Here is a 17,390-nt window from a genome sequence, read left to right on the forward strand (position 1 = left end):
CCACCAAGTTATACCTATTCCAGGAATGTATATGTGGTTCAATATTAGGAAACCCATCAACATATTTCAAATACTAACAAATTAAATGTAAAACTCCTATGATTAATTCTGGAAAATATGTGCTAAAATTCAGCATTCATTCCTGTTTAAAACTCTACACAAAAATTTCAAATAGCATGAGGTTAACAGAAACTAATAATCAACAATCTTCTTGTAAATAAAATCAAAGTAAAGATTATTTCCATCAGTAACAACATTGTATGATTCACCTAATGCTACAATGTAAGAAGAGGAAATGTAACTCTGAAAAAGAGATTAAACTACAAAAGCTATGAAAAATATTAAAAGTATTAAGATATCTGGATGAAGAAAAATATAAAAAATCAAGCAACCATTCTCTGTACTACCATAGCCAGGTAGAAATAGAATGGGAGGACCAGGGAAATTTTCATTCAAAAATAACAACAAAGGCTTCCCTGGTAGTGCAGTGGTTGAGAGTCCGCCTGCCGATGCAGGCGACACGGGTTCGTGCCCCGGTCCGGGAGGATCCCACATGCTGCGGAGCAGCTGGGCCCATGAGCCATGGCCGCTGAGCCTGCGCGTCCGGAGCCTGTGCTCCGCAACGGGAGAGGCCACAACAGTGAGAGGCCTGCGTACCGCAAAAACAAAACAAAACAAACAAACAAACAAAAAACAAAATTATAAAACATCTAGGAATACCTTTAACCAGAAAGCACTATAAAATTTTATTAGAGGACATTATGAAAACAACAACGAATAAATAGAGAGACATACTGTGATATTGTGATTATAATAAGAAATATATATTTGCTCTTCATAACCATTTCCGGCACAGAGCTCCTAAAACCATCGAAATTTCCTAAGTGATGAGAGCTGTAACGGTGTCTTTTGTTAATGAGGTAACTTTTGGAATACACCCAAGCATGGAGACTGGTTGCCAGGGGGTACCAACCTTGTGATTAGAGTTGGAATTTTCATCCCACCCCCTGACCTCCTGGGTGGGAAGAGGGGCTGGAGGTTGAATCAATCACCTTTGGCCAATGATTTTATTACCCATGCCTATGAAATGAAGCCTCCATAAAAACCCAAAAGAACAGGGTTTGCGGAGCCTCCAGGTTGGTGAACACATGGAACTGAGAGAGGGCCCTGCCCTTTTCCCCATGCTTCACCTAGGTGTCTCTTATATCTGACTGTCCCTGAGTTACATCCTTTTATAATAAACTGGTGATCTAGGAAGTAAAATGTTTATCTGAGTTCTGTGAGCTGCTCTAGAAAATTAATGAAACTTGAGTCTAAGGAGAGGTATGGGGAATCTCCAATCTGTAGCCAGTCAGAAACACGGGTAACAACCTGGGTTTGCGACTGGCTTCTGAAGGCAGGTTGGGGGCTGGGTCTTGTGTGACTGAACCCTTAACCTGTGGAATCTGATGCTGTCTGTAGGTAGGTAGTGTCAGAATTGCATTGAACTGCAGGACACCAAGCTGGTCTCTGGAGAATTGCTTGGATATGTGAGAACACTCCCTACCCCGTACATTGGAATTAGGTCCCAGGACCCAAAAGATATACCATGCTCTTTAGTTGCAAGACTTAAAATCATAAAATGTAAGTATCTTAAAAATGTAAATATTTTCCAAATTAATATATAAATTGAACACGTTATTATAATCTGTTGCATATGGTATATGTTGTCTTGTTCACTGATTATTTCACATGTGTACATTCTCTCCAGAACTAATAGGTGAATAATCTATTTCAAACTTTACTTGATTCATGTAACCTAGAACCTTACTAGGTTCATTACAGGGCGTTCAGACTATAGTCCTTAGATGACGGTGGCAGGCATCACGGATGCTCACCAGTGTTCCCAGGTATCCCATTTCAAGCATGGAGGACTAAACTTCCTCTCCACCTCAAAGTTAGATATGGCCACGTGACTTGCTTTTGTCGATAAAACGTAAGCTGAAGTGACCAGTGTGACTTCAGAGGGACATACTTAAGACCTTATGCATGATCTTCCACTCCCTCTTTCCCTGCTGCAATGAGTATGAAGGCACATGTGGATGCTGAGCTTCTAGGAGCTGAAGTCACCTGGATGGTAACCTAACTCAGGGAGGACAGCAGCCCAGAGAGCTAACAGCTCATTGTGTTAAGCCAATTTGGGCATTGTTTGTTACCACAGCCTAACTTGACTTGTTCTGACTAATATAAAGGCTAAATAAACTAATTGCTTAAAGTCTCTAATATGCAGGGAAGAAACAGAGCAGAGGGACTACACTTTTATTTAGTTACTTTCATTTTAAGTTTAGAGCAGTCATTCTCAATTGGGAACAGTTTTGCTTCCCGAAGGATATCTGACAGTGATTATGGGGACATTTTTGATTGTCACACTGGGTGGTGCTACTGACATCTAGTAGATGGAGACCAGAGATGTTGCTAAGCATCCTGCAATGCACTGGACAGCCCCACAACAAAGAATTATCTTCTCCAAAATGTCAATAAAGTGGAGGTTAGGAAACCTTCATTTAGGGGAGTAAAAGTGGACTAGAACTCTTTACTTTTTGTAGGAAGAAAAGGAATGTGGAGCTGGAGTAAGACCAACATACCTGACACAGAATTTGTAGCTCATCAGCTACAATATTCTGATGATAATATGATTCCATGTCGTATTTGGAAATATATAAGTATGCATGTATGTGTGTATATGAAGAGAGATATAGAGAATGAAGCAAAAGCCTAATATTAGATAGCTGAACAGCAGGATAACATGTTAAGTGTGGCATAATGGAAAGGGCACTAAACACAAGCTAGAAAAACTAGGTTCAAATACCAATTTTAGCACAGTATTTTTAAAAGCACTTGGTAGTAACTGTCTGACCTTAGGCCAACCTATTTATCATCTCTGAGCCTTTGGTGTGCTCATCTTTAAAATGGGTCTCAAAATAACTAATTCACAGGAATTTTGTAAGGAGTAAATACAATTAAGTAATGTATTTGAATAAGTCTGACACTAGTGGATACACAATAAATACCAGTGGAGTTTATGTCTAGTTATTATAATTTACCTATTTTAGTAATTTATTTGATATTGAAATGACTATTGATATAATTTTTCATTGTCCTATATATCCTTCGTTTGAATGCTGCAGAGCGTAGACTATTCACCCTATTTTATAATATGAAATCCAGCTAGTTATTCTCCTTTGGTTGTTGTTGTCACTGTGGATGTTAACATTAAGAAGCCAACTGACTAATCCCCAAATGTGGGTATTATTCATCCTCAATGAAAATATCTTACAAGGGCGAGCATCATCTTTCTAAAGCTTGAACCCTACTTACTCTCCAAGAGAGGATAAACCAATTTTTATTGCCGCTTGGGTTCTAAGTATAATAGGTTATTAGGAATTTCCTTGTGGATATTGAGGATTATTATGGAAGCAATAAAAGGATACAATTTAAAACAAAGAGAAACCCAGGTGCTGTGAAGAAGGGCACAGGATCCAAAGTTTTTTTTAAACTTTATTTCTGACTCCAAAGAATTCTCAGACACCCCATTGGGCCCAGTGAACTGAGAGAAAGACCACCAGCAGGGACACATTTAGAGTATCCCAGAGGTACGCTTGGCCAGGACACTGTTAGCTGAGTATTTGGTCTTTGCAGGAATGGAAACTTCACATCCCCTGGGTCGTTGCCCCTACACTCCGGCTGTTCAGTGAGAGTAGGAACCTTCCCCTGTGTAGATGTTCCATCCTTCCTTCCATTATTCCATAAAGATTCCTCCTGCAGCAACCTGCTGGATGCCTAGTAGGTAATAGTGTTGGGCTGCTTTACCTATACTTTGGGGTTTAACTGAGCGTACTTGAGAACACTCAGCTGGAAAAAGAAGGAAGTGGACACCTCAGTTATAGAACCTTCTGAACAACAGTGTACTTTTACTGTCCAAATCTTGAAGTGGACTGGTTACATATTAGAATGAATATTCATGACAGGTAAGCTAAATTCCAAATGTTATCCAGAGTTCTCTTGAGTACTGTACTCTTTGAGTGGGAGCATTTAGTATTCAACTAGTAAATAAATGCCAAAACAAAGTGGTTGGCATGCCAGATTTGCATATATACCAAAGAGTAGTTCATAGAGAGATATAAAGGGTAAATCAGGACACTTGACCCTATAAAATAAGAAATCAGAATCCAAAACCAGACTCAATATATAGATCACATTGTATTGCTAAATAAAAAGGTGTTATTTTATCATCTCATTCAGCCCTGGCCTTCAAATGCATTTAAACTAGCCAGTAACCTTAAGAAACTCAGAACAAATCAAAGATAAATAGGTCCAAAGTTGGTACCCTAACATATATATTTCCCACATCAAGTTTCTAATGGAAATAAGCCCTTGAAATACACACCCACACATACTCACTCACACACAAATAACACCAGTTTCTATACCAGATACTTCCAACTTTTACTTAACATAACTAATTCTTCCTCTAACAATGCTAGAAGCCAGAGTACATATTCAAGAAATTAATATAAAATAATTCCTGATTTTTTTAGAGTAAGATGTTCTGAACCTAGGAGGTGGATAACTAAAGATAAATTCTGAAAACAAGCAGTGTAGTGAAGGATAGAGAATTGAAGTTGTAAAGTAAATTATACTGAACCATTACATGGGATATAGAGACAAAACACTGGACTTGTTGGAAACACACAGATCAATAGATTCTACTTAGACAGATAAAGTGCCCTTTATATGCATCCTATTTCAGTTTGTTGTCTCTAATAGTAGGTGATACATTTCTAGTTACACGATACACTACAGTAATAAGATGCATGATGTCCTTTCTAAACAGTAATTAAACTTTTACTTCATTCAAAAGAGAATGATTTGACACCATTAAAAATCAATTTTTACTGATGTCATCTTAGTTTTAATCTTCTTTTGGTGTCAATGATACTTTAAATGATTTTTTAAATCAGGATTTTTTTGTAAAGGTGAGAAGAAATTTATTGAAATATAAGATTTAGGGAATAAAAAATCTTCTGTAAAGGTAGTTTTTTTTTTTTTTTTTTTTTTTTTTTTTTTTTTGTGCGGTGCGTTGGTTTCCCGCTGTTGTGGCCTCTCCTGTTGCGGAGCACAGGCTCCGGACGTGCAGACTCAGTGGCCATGGCTCACATGCCCAGCAGCCACTCCACGGCATGTGGGATCTTCCCGGACCGGGGCACGAACCCGTGTCCCCTGCATCGGCAGGTGGACTCTCAACCACTGCGCCACCAGGGAAGCCCCTGTAAAGGTAGTTTTAATGCAAGACATACCAAACCTCAAAGATACAATAACAGAATAAAAAGCAGAGCTTAGGGCTTCCCTGGTGGTGCAGTGGTTGAGAATCCGCCTGCTGATGCAGGGGACATGGTTTCGTGCACTGGTCCGGGAAGATCCCACATGCCGTGGAGTGGCTGCTGGGCATGTGAGCCATGGCCACTGAGTCTGCACGTCCGGAGCCTGTGCTCCGCAACAGGAGAGGCCACAACAGCGAGAGGCCTGCGTACCGCACAAAAAAAAAAAAAAAAAAAAGCAGAGCTTACAATTATATTGTAAACGACATCATAAAACTTCCAGAGAACTAGTTTATGAATAACTCACTATCAATCACGAATTACAGCAGAGATTTCTCACAGCTCCACTATAGATTATTTGGAAAGGTCAAAGAGAAACCACTGTACCAAATGGGCATTGACACTCTGTCAACCCAGAACAGAAGTTCCCAGATCTGGCTTTGCATTCAAGTCACATGCAGTGCTTTTATAAAAACTTCTATTACCAGGATCTACCCCAGAGATACTCATAAAGTGGCTCTAAAGGGAGGCCTCAGATTCTGCGAATTGATTCTTACTTTATTTTTTTTAGAAATTAACCATATTACATATATTACATATGTAGCTAGATTCCAGAACCACTAGCCTAGCAGATCCCAATAAACATCCAGGAGGAGCTGAGTATATAGATCTCAATACCTTTCAGTAGCGGTGAAAAATATGGAGATGAGAGGATGTGGACTTGCTCAGCTCTACACATGGACATATAAAGTGAAGCCCTTACTTTCTCCAAAAATAGTTTCAAGACTGCAACTGATTCCTAGACAGAGAGTGAAGAATGGGAAACTCTGTTATAAGAGAGTAGCTGTGAGAACATGTGTCTTTATGTTTAATGCATATTATCTTCCAAAACATCAAAACTAAATCTCTTTCTGAGTCATGCCAAATACTTAACACAGTTATATCCACTAAGAATGTATTATAGTAGAAAAAAATTATTCACTTGGGTTTTGACTATTGCCACTATGATTCAACAAGACTGAATTTAAATAAAACCCATCCCAGTCATATCACAACTTGGCTAAAGACCAGGGGAAAGAAATAGATGGCTGACATTCTGGAACCTCACTTTCTTGGATTGCAAATCAAAATCAGTTTCATTCATTTGAGTGAATCTGGATTTGTGGTCCCAGGTAATCCCATCGCAATACCACACCAATTGCTTCATTTGTCAGGCTAGGACCTACGGTACAACAGCCACTGAAGCATCTGAATCAGAACTCACTCGCTCCATCTCAGCTGTCAGTTAAAGGAGGCCTCACTGGCAGTAATGAGCACATCAAGCAGAATGAGCACCCAAGCACTTTTCAAAAACATCACAGGGGACGGACAGGAGGAGGGAGCGTGGAAAAGACAAGAGATATCAGGAAAGGAGACAGCTGAATAGACTCCACATCGCGGGTTCCATCCTTAATGGCCACAAGAAATGGCAGAATAGCCTTTTCCTGAAGGTGAAAATTAGCATTATTTTTTGTCCACAGGAAAAAAATTAGGAAAACCACAGGAATGGTGGGATCAATGTATGAACATAGGCTTTTGTTTATTTCTTATCCCACCAAGAGACCACAACTCTTGAATTGTAGCACCCTCTTCTTAGCCATACGAACACAGCACCATTTCAAAGACAGAGAAAATGGATTTTGCTGAGGTTCTTCACAAAATCCAGCTAAGAATTCAGGAACAAAAAGAGATTAGCACATTTCTTAAGATGCGTAATTGTGCTGCATTTTACCTTATTTATTATTTTATGGGCAATTCGATGTGCAATTAAAATGTGATCTGGCTTTTAAACAATAGGTGAAGAAAATAAGTCTATTAGTGCCGTAATTTAGATCTCATTAGGGGGAAAGCAAGAGAAACATTAAAATCAACCTCTAGTAAGCTCCAAGCTTCATTAGCACATATAGCTCCTTCCGCTGAAAATGTGTTCTCTGGTGTCAGGTGTTAAGTTATTAATGCCAAATTTCTACCCCAAAAGGGTGCTTATAACAGACTCCAGTTAAGGCTGAATAAATGCTCAAAGACAAATTCCAATTTAAAGAATGATGCTAATTAACTTCCTCAATAAAAAAGTTTTTGTATTTTTTTTTTTAAGATTTATTTATTTTTTTGGCTGCATCAGGTCTTAGTTGCGGCATGCGGGATCTTTCATTGTGGCATGCAGGCTCTTCATTGTGGCGTGTGGGCTTCTCTCTAGCTGTGGCGTCTGGGTTTTCTCTCTCTAATTGTGATGCATGGGTTCCAGAGTGCGTGGGCTCTGTAGTGTGCAGCACACAGGCTCGCTAGTCGAGGTGTGCGAGCTCAGTAGTTGTGGCATGCGGGCTTAGTTGACCCGCGGCATGTGGGATATTAGTCCCCAGACCAGGGATCAAACCTGCGTCCCCTGCATTATAAGGTGGATTCTTTACCACTGGACCACCAGGGAAGTCCCAATTAAAAAGTTTTATTATAGTTTGCTTATGGGTCATAGACTATAGTCTATATAGAGCATGTGTGAATTTTTATAAGTGCAGTTAGTTTCTTAGATTTTTTGGATGTGCTGTGTAGTTTTTGGCCACATAAAGCAAATATTTTTGACATGTTCTTTTATTTTCTATATTCTAAAATGTCATTTAAGTAAATTAATTATGAAGGTCTGTTATGGGTTGAATTGCATTTCCCCAAAATTCCTGTGTTGAAGTCCTAATCCCTTAAAATGTAACTTTATTCAGAGAAGGTTCTCTACAGAGATAATCAAGTTAAAATGAAGCCACTAGTGTAGGCTAATTCAATAGGAATGGTGTCCTTATAAGAAGGGAAAATTTGGACACAGACACATATGGAGAGAAGATGATGTGAAGATAAAAGGAATAAGATGTCAATCTCCAATGCAAGGAAAGAGGCAGATCCTTTCCTCACAGCCCTCAGAACAAATCAACCCTACAGACACACTGATCCCATACTTTTAGTCTCCGGAACCGTGAGACAATGAATTTCTGCTATTTAAGCCATCTGGTTGGTGGCACTTTTTTATGGCAGCCCCAGGAAATGAATATAAGGTGTAAAATTCAGACCTAAAATATATACAATTATCCAGACTCTTCAAATATCCATATATCAGGTGCACTTAAAGTTAAGCATTTGAATAGATATTTTTCACCTTTCATCCTGATGTTTGGAATTCTAAAATTGCAACTAACGTTTGATTGTGGTGCCAAATTGTTCTTTATACACAATACTACCCACACTCCTTCCTTCACTCAGGTCCTTCAATCCATCACCTGAGTACCTCCAATGTAGGGGAAGAGACCATCAGGCCCCTGGCTGGGCTATTTGTCTTTTTTCTTGATCTAATAACTCAGTTCTAAAGTCCTGAGGTATCTATCAATAGTTCTGATAAATACAGTAGAGTCTTGGGCCCCTTTGCTTGGCTTTCAGGGAATGCACCTCATTGGAGAATTACCTGAAATGTATAAGAGCACAGTCTCTCAGACTCATGATTTCTTCAGACTCTTAGTCCCATAGAGTTTGTTCTTCTTATTTTTGCATATGTGTTGGCCTGAAATTTGGTTTATATGCCATATTGACAGATTGTACTGGTAAATACGGCAACTAGCACACTTCACTTTCTTAAAGTCAATCACAAGGTACCACAGACTAAGACAAATAACTAGGCTAGCAGCCTCAATTGGTTCCCTTGATACAAATTGCAACAAAATGTTCCATTAAAATATCCTCTTGGCATGTTAATTTTGTTTCCAATGCTGAGCATTCCTTGAAAGAGTAAAATGTCATGTTTAATATTTCTTCACATAATGAACTTGAAAGGATTTCTTCAAAATTAATCACTTGCATAATGAATTAGGAACCACAGAAGATCAAGGAAGTAATAAAAAATTAAGCATGTGAAATTTTTTATATTTATTCTACAGTCATCCTTTCTATTCAAGAAAAGTGTAATGATGCCTGCTTTTTGCCAGGTACTCAACAATTGGTGGTGAGCAAGACAGTCAAGGCATGCCCTTATTGGAGCCTACTTTCTTTGAGGAAGACAGACAATAAATGAATAAATATCCAAAATGTATAAAATTTATAAATTAATTTGTCATGTGCTATTGAGGACTTAAACAGGGAGTTAAAATAGAGAACCACAGAGGAATCAGAATTCAAGTAAGACAATCAGGCAGTTCCTTCCTGAAAAGGTGACATTATTTTTTTTAATTGAAGTATAGTTGATTTACAATGTTGTGTTAATTTATGCCGTACAGCAAAGTGATTCAGTTATGCATATACATACATTCTTTTTTATATTCTTTTCCATTATGGTTTATCATTGAATATTGAATATAGTTCCCTGTGCTGTACAGTAGGACCTTATTATTTATCCATTCTATATATACTAGTTTGTATCTGCTAACCCCAAACTCCCCCCCATCCCTCATCCACTCCCCCTCCCCCTTGGCAACCACAAGTCTGTTCTCTATATCTGTGTCATTTCTGTTTTGTAGATAAGTTCATTTGTCTCATATTTTAGATTCCAAATATAAGTGATATCGTATGGTATTTGTCTTTCTGTTTCTGAATAACTTCACTCAACATGATAACTCTAGGTCCATTCGTGTTGCTGCAAATGTCATTATTTCCTTCCTTTTTGTGGCTGAGTAATATTCCATTGCATATATGTGCCACATCTTCTTTATCCATTCATCTGTTGATGGACATTTAGGTTGTTTCCATGTCTTGGCTATTGTGAATAGTGCTGCTGTGAACATAGGGATGCATGTATCTTTTTGACTTCCAGTTCTGTCTGGATATATGCCCAGGAGTGGATTGCTGGATCATATGATAATTCTATTTTTAGTTTTTTGAGGAACCTCCATACTGTTTTCCATAGTGGCTGCACCAACTTACATTCCTACAGACAGTTTAATGTCCCTTGAAAAGGTGACATTAAAACTGAGACATGATATAGAGAGACTTCCCTGGTGGTCCAGTGGTTAAGACTCCAAGCTTCCACTGCAGGGGGCACAGGTTCTATCCCTGGTCGGGGAACTAAGATCCCACATGCTGCTTGACATGGCCAAAAAAACCCCAAACAAACAAACAAAAAAACCCCTGAGACATGATGTAGAAAAAGGAGCAAGACATACAATGTTTTATGGTGAGGAAGAGAGGTATATACTTTAGGAACCAAGAGAAACGTAGAGACAGGAGTGAGGGGAATAAGGAAGAAGTGTGGCATGAGACAGCTTGAAAAGACCATGCCAGGCCTCATTGATGTACTAAGGAATTCGTATAAGAATATAAAACCAATGAAATGTCAATGAACGATATTTAAGTATAGGAGTCACATGGACTTATTTCATAATTTTTATAAGGTGACTCTGGCTGCTATGAGGAAGAGGGAAGACCTTTTGGATAGTGACAGCTTTGAGTATAGTTAGTGGTGCAGATAGAGAAGTGGATTAATTCAAGATGTACATTAGCAGTGGAACCAACAGAACTTGCACATTAAATGGATGAAAGGATTGAGAAAAGGGAAGATTATAAAATGACTAAGTTTACTAATGTAATATTATCATTTACAATTGCTTAACCAGGTCTGCCCTCAATGAAGCCTATCTCTCTAAGTTTCCTTACTACATATTTTTACAAGTTTCAGATTAACCAACATTTCATTGACTAGACATCATGCTAATGGCATCCATATGCCCAAAGTCTTGAGAATATCAAACTATTCAAACTTCCTTTCAGTTTTCCACTCAACTCTTTCATTTCTATTATGGAACTGTTAATAAGGTAGGGTTTTGTTTTGTTTTTTTGATGTAAGAACTTTGTACAGAGGACATGTTGCCCATCAATTACATTTAACTCACATCAAGGAAATATCCATTGTAGGCAAAGTGATACACAATGAAACTGATTGACTTATTTAATCAGTTCTCTAAAGAGTTATTTTTTAAAATTTATTCTTTGCACCTGTGGGTCGTTATTTCAGCTCTGGAACAAAAATGAATTTAGAAAACAAGACGGTTGGAAAAATGAAAAAAATGATTTTTTTCTTTTTTATGTTAATTGTTCATCATTGCCAACTAATCATTTGATTTACTGAAATACAAGGAAGTTCTATTGTGAAAGGAATTCTATTATGTACTTTGAGCCACAGTAGGCGTTTTCCTTATAATTTTCTTGACCAAAAAAAATCATCTGGGGTGTTTGTATGGTTATTATTCATCTAGACCAGTGTTTCTTAAATATTAATGTACAGGGCTTCCCTAGTGGCACAGTGGTTAAGAATCCACCTGCCAAAGCAGGGGACACAGGTTTGAGCCGTGGTCGGGGAAGATCCCACATGCTGTGGAGCAACTAAGCCCATGCACCACAACTACTGAGCCCGCATGCCAAAATTACTGAAGCCTGCGCGCCTAGAGCCCGTGCTCCGCAACAAGAGAAGCCACTGCAATGAGAAGCCCGCGCGCTGCAATGAAGAGTAGCCCCCACTTGCCGCAACTAGAGAAAGCCCGCGCATAGCAACAAAGACCAAGTCAGCCAAAAAATAATTAAATAAATAAATAAATTTATAAATTAAAAAAAAGTATATTAATGTACAGAGGAATCATCTGGGGATTATGATAAGATGCAGATAGTGATTCAGTAAATCTAGGTTAGAGCCTGAGATTCTGCATTTTCACAAGCTCCCCTGTAATATCAATGCTGCTGGCCCTTGGAACACACTTTGAGTAGCAAGGAGTACTCTAATAGTGATATTTAATCTATATGCTATTATGATATCATTCTACAATAGATCAATGCAATTCATAATGCTCAGGTGCACTGAGAAGTAAACAAAATAAGGTCCCTCTTGCAAGTAGAAACAAAAAGAGAAGCATTTTATCTCTATTGTTGATACTAATACTAGACACTAATAACTGTAGAGAGGCTTGCTACTTTTAAAAATTCTACTAATTACAGAAAAAATTTTAAATCTCTTTAGCCCTCTTTCTTGATTTCTCAGTGAAGAATCTGTAGGAAGCCAAATGGTTGTATTTACATAATGACCTTCCTTGGTTCTAAAACATTCCTCTTTTCTCCTTATTTACAGTGCTCACTGGCCTCTTGATAGGGGGAAAAATTCCCTTTTGTGTTATCTTTTTAAAGTGAAGCTTGAGACTTTTTTACATGTGGATGCTGAAAACTGGGGATGATACACGCAAGACTTGAAATTTAGGGAACACCAAGGAATTTAAATGGTTGAGAACGCTGATGCAATTAGCAGTGCTGCAGTCAGGAGTGTCAGGAATTAGATAAGCTTCCAGAAAGACAAACAGAAACACCTCCTCTCCCCTATGAGATGTAAGTAGTTTAGATGACAGGTACAGAAGAGAGATTCATAGCTACAAATACTGTAATATTGGGACTGAGAAAATCCCTGGGAAGTTTTGCTTCTTTCATTCAGCCTGAAATCAGGGCACATATATTTCATGAGGACCAAAACAAAGTCATGACAGTCAATAAACCCACTTAAAGAGGTACAAATCAAAAAGGCCTCTGTTTACTTTACGTTACCCACAGATTCTGAGAATCCATAGATAGGGAAGAAAATCCACAGATATGTCAGATATCAGTGATACTTGGTCTACTTACATTATTTCTAACTAGGAAAGGTCTTAAATAAACAGTCGGGCATGTAGTCTAATACAATTCACAAAGAGAATTAAACACCAGTAATACCCAAACGAAAACTGTCATATTTAAATTGGTGAATTTCAAATAACCCTAATCATCACGAGAGTGAATTCAGTTATGTGGTGCCCTTATATGCAGTTAATTCATTCTGGCAATACCTTCACAATACAGATTTATTTCAGATCATCCATTCCACTGAGCATATATTAGCTTCCATCCATTGAAGTGCTTAATTGGGAAAAACTGGTCTTACATTTTTTAAGCTAAAATTGTCTCTTCCATGTTTCATGGTCAAGGACATCATCGCCTCCGACTGCTGTGCTTAGATGTTTTCAAGATTTTTCAGGAACATTATTCTGCATTCACACCTGGGCTTAAGTGTGTGGAGAAATGTTTGGATTTCCAACTTTTGAAACATATCTGATATCTAAAACATCTGTCCCTTAAATAATATAAATCATCCATAGGCTTCTACTAAGAGAATTCAGTCCAGCAGCCAGAGACCCAACACCTATCAAGTCCCATCTGACATAGTTGATATTTCACAGTTTAATGTACACTTTCTATCTCTGTCTCAAATTACCTCCCTATTACATCTATCAAATTACCTCCCTATGGGCTTCCCTGGTGGCGCAGTGGTTGAGAGTCTGCCTGCCGATGCAGGGTACGCGGGTTCGTGCCCCGATCCGGGAGGATCCCACATGCCGCGGAGCGGCTGGGCCCGTGAGCCATGGCCGCTGAGGCTGCGCGTCTGGAGCCTGTGCTCCGCAACGGGAGAGGCCACAACAGTGAGAGGCCCGCGTACCGTAAAAAAAAAAAAAATTACCTCCCTATTACATCTATCAAATTACCAAATTACATCCCTATTCTATTATCCCAAATTACATCTCTGTCCCAAATTACATGTATCCTATTGATCACTTCCATTATCCCACATACTCCTAGTTTATTCATACTTATGCTCTGTTTCCCTCATAAACTCTGTGTCCTCTACAAGCCTTAAGTGTGAGTGTTTCTCAGGGTTCCAAACTCTGGTCTCTCTTCAATTTATATACTCTTAAGTTATCTCACTAATATACGTTGCCAACTATAACTGCTATCTACATGCTGGTAAATTCCAAATCTACTGTCTCCAGCTCAGACCTCAACGCTCTATTGGAATTCTCCACTTATAGTCCCGTAAGTATCACCTGAACTCGTTTTCACCATCTTCCAATCTTTGCTCCCGACCCACAAACCTGATTCTCCCCAGTTGCTCTAGATTTCCATGTATTGTGCCAGAAGCTGCCCAGTCATCTAAGCCAGGAAACTTTTCTTCCTTCTTTCTGCTTCCCCTCTCTACAGTCATTAACCCAGTCATACAAGTCAAACTCCTGAAAAGCTGCAGAATCGGTCCCCTGTTCTCCCTTCCCATTGCTTTCCTTCACAGCCTCAACACTTAAGAAGTGAATTACACTAACAGCCTCCTAAGTGATCTCCCAGTCGGTCTCCCTTCTACATTGTAGCTAAAGTGATCTTTCTAAAACACAACTCTGATCACATGACCCTACTGCCGAAAATACTAAGGTGACTACCCATCACTTCCATATGAAGTCTCAAGTCTTTGGCCTGACCCTTTGGAATCTGACCCCGACGTAGGTCTCTCATTCTGAAGCCCCATATGAACCCCACCGTCCAATTTAGGGGAGATACTTGTAATTCTTCTGAAGCACCACGCACTCTCCCTTCCCTGATATTTATCCTGCTGTTCTTCCTCTTGGAATGCATTTTCACTGCTCATCTACCTGATTAAACCTATTCAATCTTCCTTGGTCCTCCTTCTTTGTGTTCCCATAACATATACACACCTTTATTTCAGTCTCTGACCTCTCTCACTAGAAATTTTGGGTTTTCTGAGCATTTCTCCCACTGTACTGTGTACCCCTTGAGAACAAGCATGACATCTTATTGATCACCTTATTTCCAGAACTTAACATCGTATCCAGCATAACGTTAGCAATTAAAAGCAAACAGGTGATTGAATAAATGAATGAGTGAATGAACAACTGTAGAAATGTCTTTACTTACTCAAAATATTTGGTTCATTCGACTACATGATGGTTCTTACAACTATCACCAATTGAACAGCATTTCTATAACTTTTGCAAAACTGCGGTGAAGATATTTTTAATTGTGCTATCCCAAGGATATATGTTAAACTGCTGGTTGAAATTAATTTAAAAATAACAATTTTCTCTGCAGACAAAGTGAAAGCTGTTTTTAGCCAAAACATAAAACTATATTTATATCTTTTTTTTGCCTTAACTACCAAAAAAGTTAAAGACAAATTTAGTGTTCAGTAGTAGTAATTAGACCATCTCAAGTCCCTGCTAATTTCTATCCCATTTCCTCTCATAAATGTTCTATTTCTATCCTAAATTACTTTACTACACATGATTTATTCTCTAAATTCTTCTATTATAAATGATTTTAATATTTGTAAGTAGGTAGAGAATGGTGGCAAAACCTAATCCTTCAAAATATGTGTTTCTTCCACCTTAAGTCCCAGGCATTAAAGAGCCACATCAGGGCTTCCCTGGTGGTGCAGTGGTTGAGAGCCCGCCTGCCGATGCAGGGGACGCGGGTTCGTGCCCCCATCCGGGAGGATCCCACGTGCCGCGGAGCAGCTGGGCCCCGTGAGCCATGGCCGCTGAGCCTGCGCGTCCGGAGCCTGTGCTCCGCAACGGGAGAGGCCACAGCGGTGAGAGGCCCGCGTACCGCAAAAAAAAAAAAAAAAAAAAAAAAAGAAAGAAAGAAAAAAGAGCCACGTCAAAGTTAAGACTGAGGGCAGGAGGGGGACGAATTAGGAGTATGGGGTTAACAAACTACTATACATAAAATAGATAGGCAACAAGAATTTACTGTATATCACAGGGCATTATATTCAATATCTTGTAATAACCTATAATGGAAGATAATCAGAAAAAAAATAACAATCACTTTGCTGTACACCTGAAACTAATACAATATTGTAAATCAACTATACTTCAATTTTTTAAAAAGTCAAGACCAGCCTCTATCTGAGCCATACAGACTTCTGGCAACCTATCAGAATCTGAGTTTTCTGGTTAGTCTGGTTCTGCAGCTATGCACGTCGATCCAAACATCCCACTCACATAAAACTGACTGCATATTACAGCCACCAGTACAATTTATCTGCAATGCTGAAGTTCCACTCATGCTTGGAATGTGGTCACATTGTTATTAATTATAACCCGTGGACCATAGCCGTATGTTTCATTTCATGCCATGTAGCATTTTAAATGTTAGCTATTAATGCAGGTGGACAAATTTAGCAGACGATAACAAACGTGATTCACAATCCAGCTCCATACAAGAACCTCATGGGGGTAGCTTTTGAAACACTAAAACCAGATCCTCAATTAAAATGTAATTTCTGAAGAAGCAGGGTGGGGCCTACCATCATTTTTTCCAAGTACCCCAAGTGATTCTACTGTACATTGAGACTTGAGAATCAATGGCTCAGTGCCGGGGAAAGAGGTCCAAGTTAGAGATAAATATTGGTCATATTTCTCTTAACAGAAGATTGCCTATCAGATTTTTTAAAGTGAAAATAATTCTACTTTTTAAAAATCAAACTGTATTTACCCCCACTGAAATGAAGCTGGTTATAAAAGCCTGAATTAAAAAGGGAAAATTAGAGACGATTACTCATTTTAAAAAGGATTTCTGTCTTTACGAAGGATTAATTCGAGCATTTCTTCAAGTACCAGGTGGTGATTTAACTGATTTGTAGACTGGTCTCAGTTATTAATTAGACTTGTGACCTTTGCAAAGTCACCTGAATCTCTCTAGACCTTGCTTTTCCAATGTGTTAACTGAGAGAACTGGATGAAAGAAGCACTTTCTTAGCTCACACTGTTTCCCAGAAGTGTCTAGATATTACACAGAGGTGGAAGGGTAGCTGAGGGCACAGACCCTGGAGGCAGACTGCGTAAATTTGTATCGAGGCACCACTAATTATGCTACCTTGGGCAGATTAATTAACCTTTCAGTGCCTCACTTTCATCAACTATAAAATGGTATTAACAATACTACATACTTCATAGGGCTTTGAGATTAAATGAACAAATATATGTAAAAGCATTTAGAATAGTTCTGGGCACACAGTAAGCACTATTAAAGCATAAGTTATCATTCTTATTACTTATATTCCACCCCTGAAGAAAGTCAGGGCCTTGAGTATTGCTAATGTATTGGTGAGCCTCTAAGAAGGGGGAACATCATGTAGCACTTCAAAGATATATTTGACCAGTTAACCTTTGATCG

The 17,390-nt window shown here is 38.7% G+C and overlaps 1 protein-coding gene across 3 annotated transcripts in view; it reads right to left on the reverse strand.

Moving 5' to 3' along the window:
• The window catches only part of EPM2A (EPM2A glucan phosphatase, laforin), a 97,607-nt gene that overhangs the window by 10,916 nt on the left and 69,301 nt on the right, over positions 1 to 17,390 (reverse strand). The window lies entirely within an intron of this gene.

Source organism: Neophocaena asiaeorientalis, unplaced genomic scaffold (assembly GCF_003031525.2).
Source record: "Neophocaena asiaeorientalis asiaeorientalis breed wild unplaced genomic scaffold, Neophocaena_asiaeorientalis_V1.1 scaffold123, whole genome shotgun sequence".
In the NCBI taxonomy this organism is placed as follows: domain Eukaryota; kingdom Metazoa; phylum Chordata; class Mammalia; order Artiodactyla; family Phocoenidae; genus Neophocaena; species Neophocaena asiaeorientalis.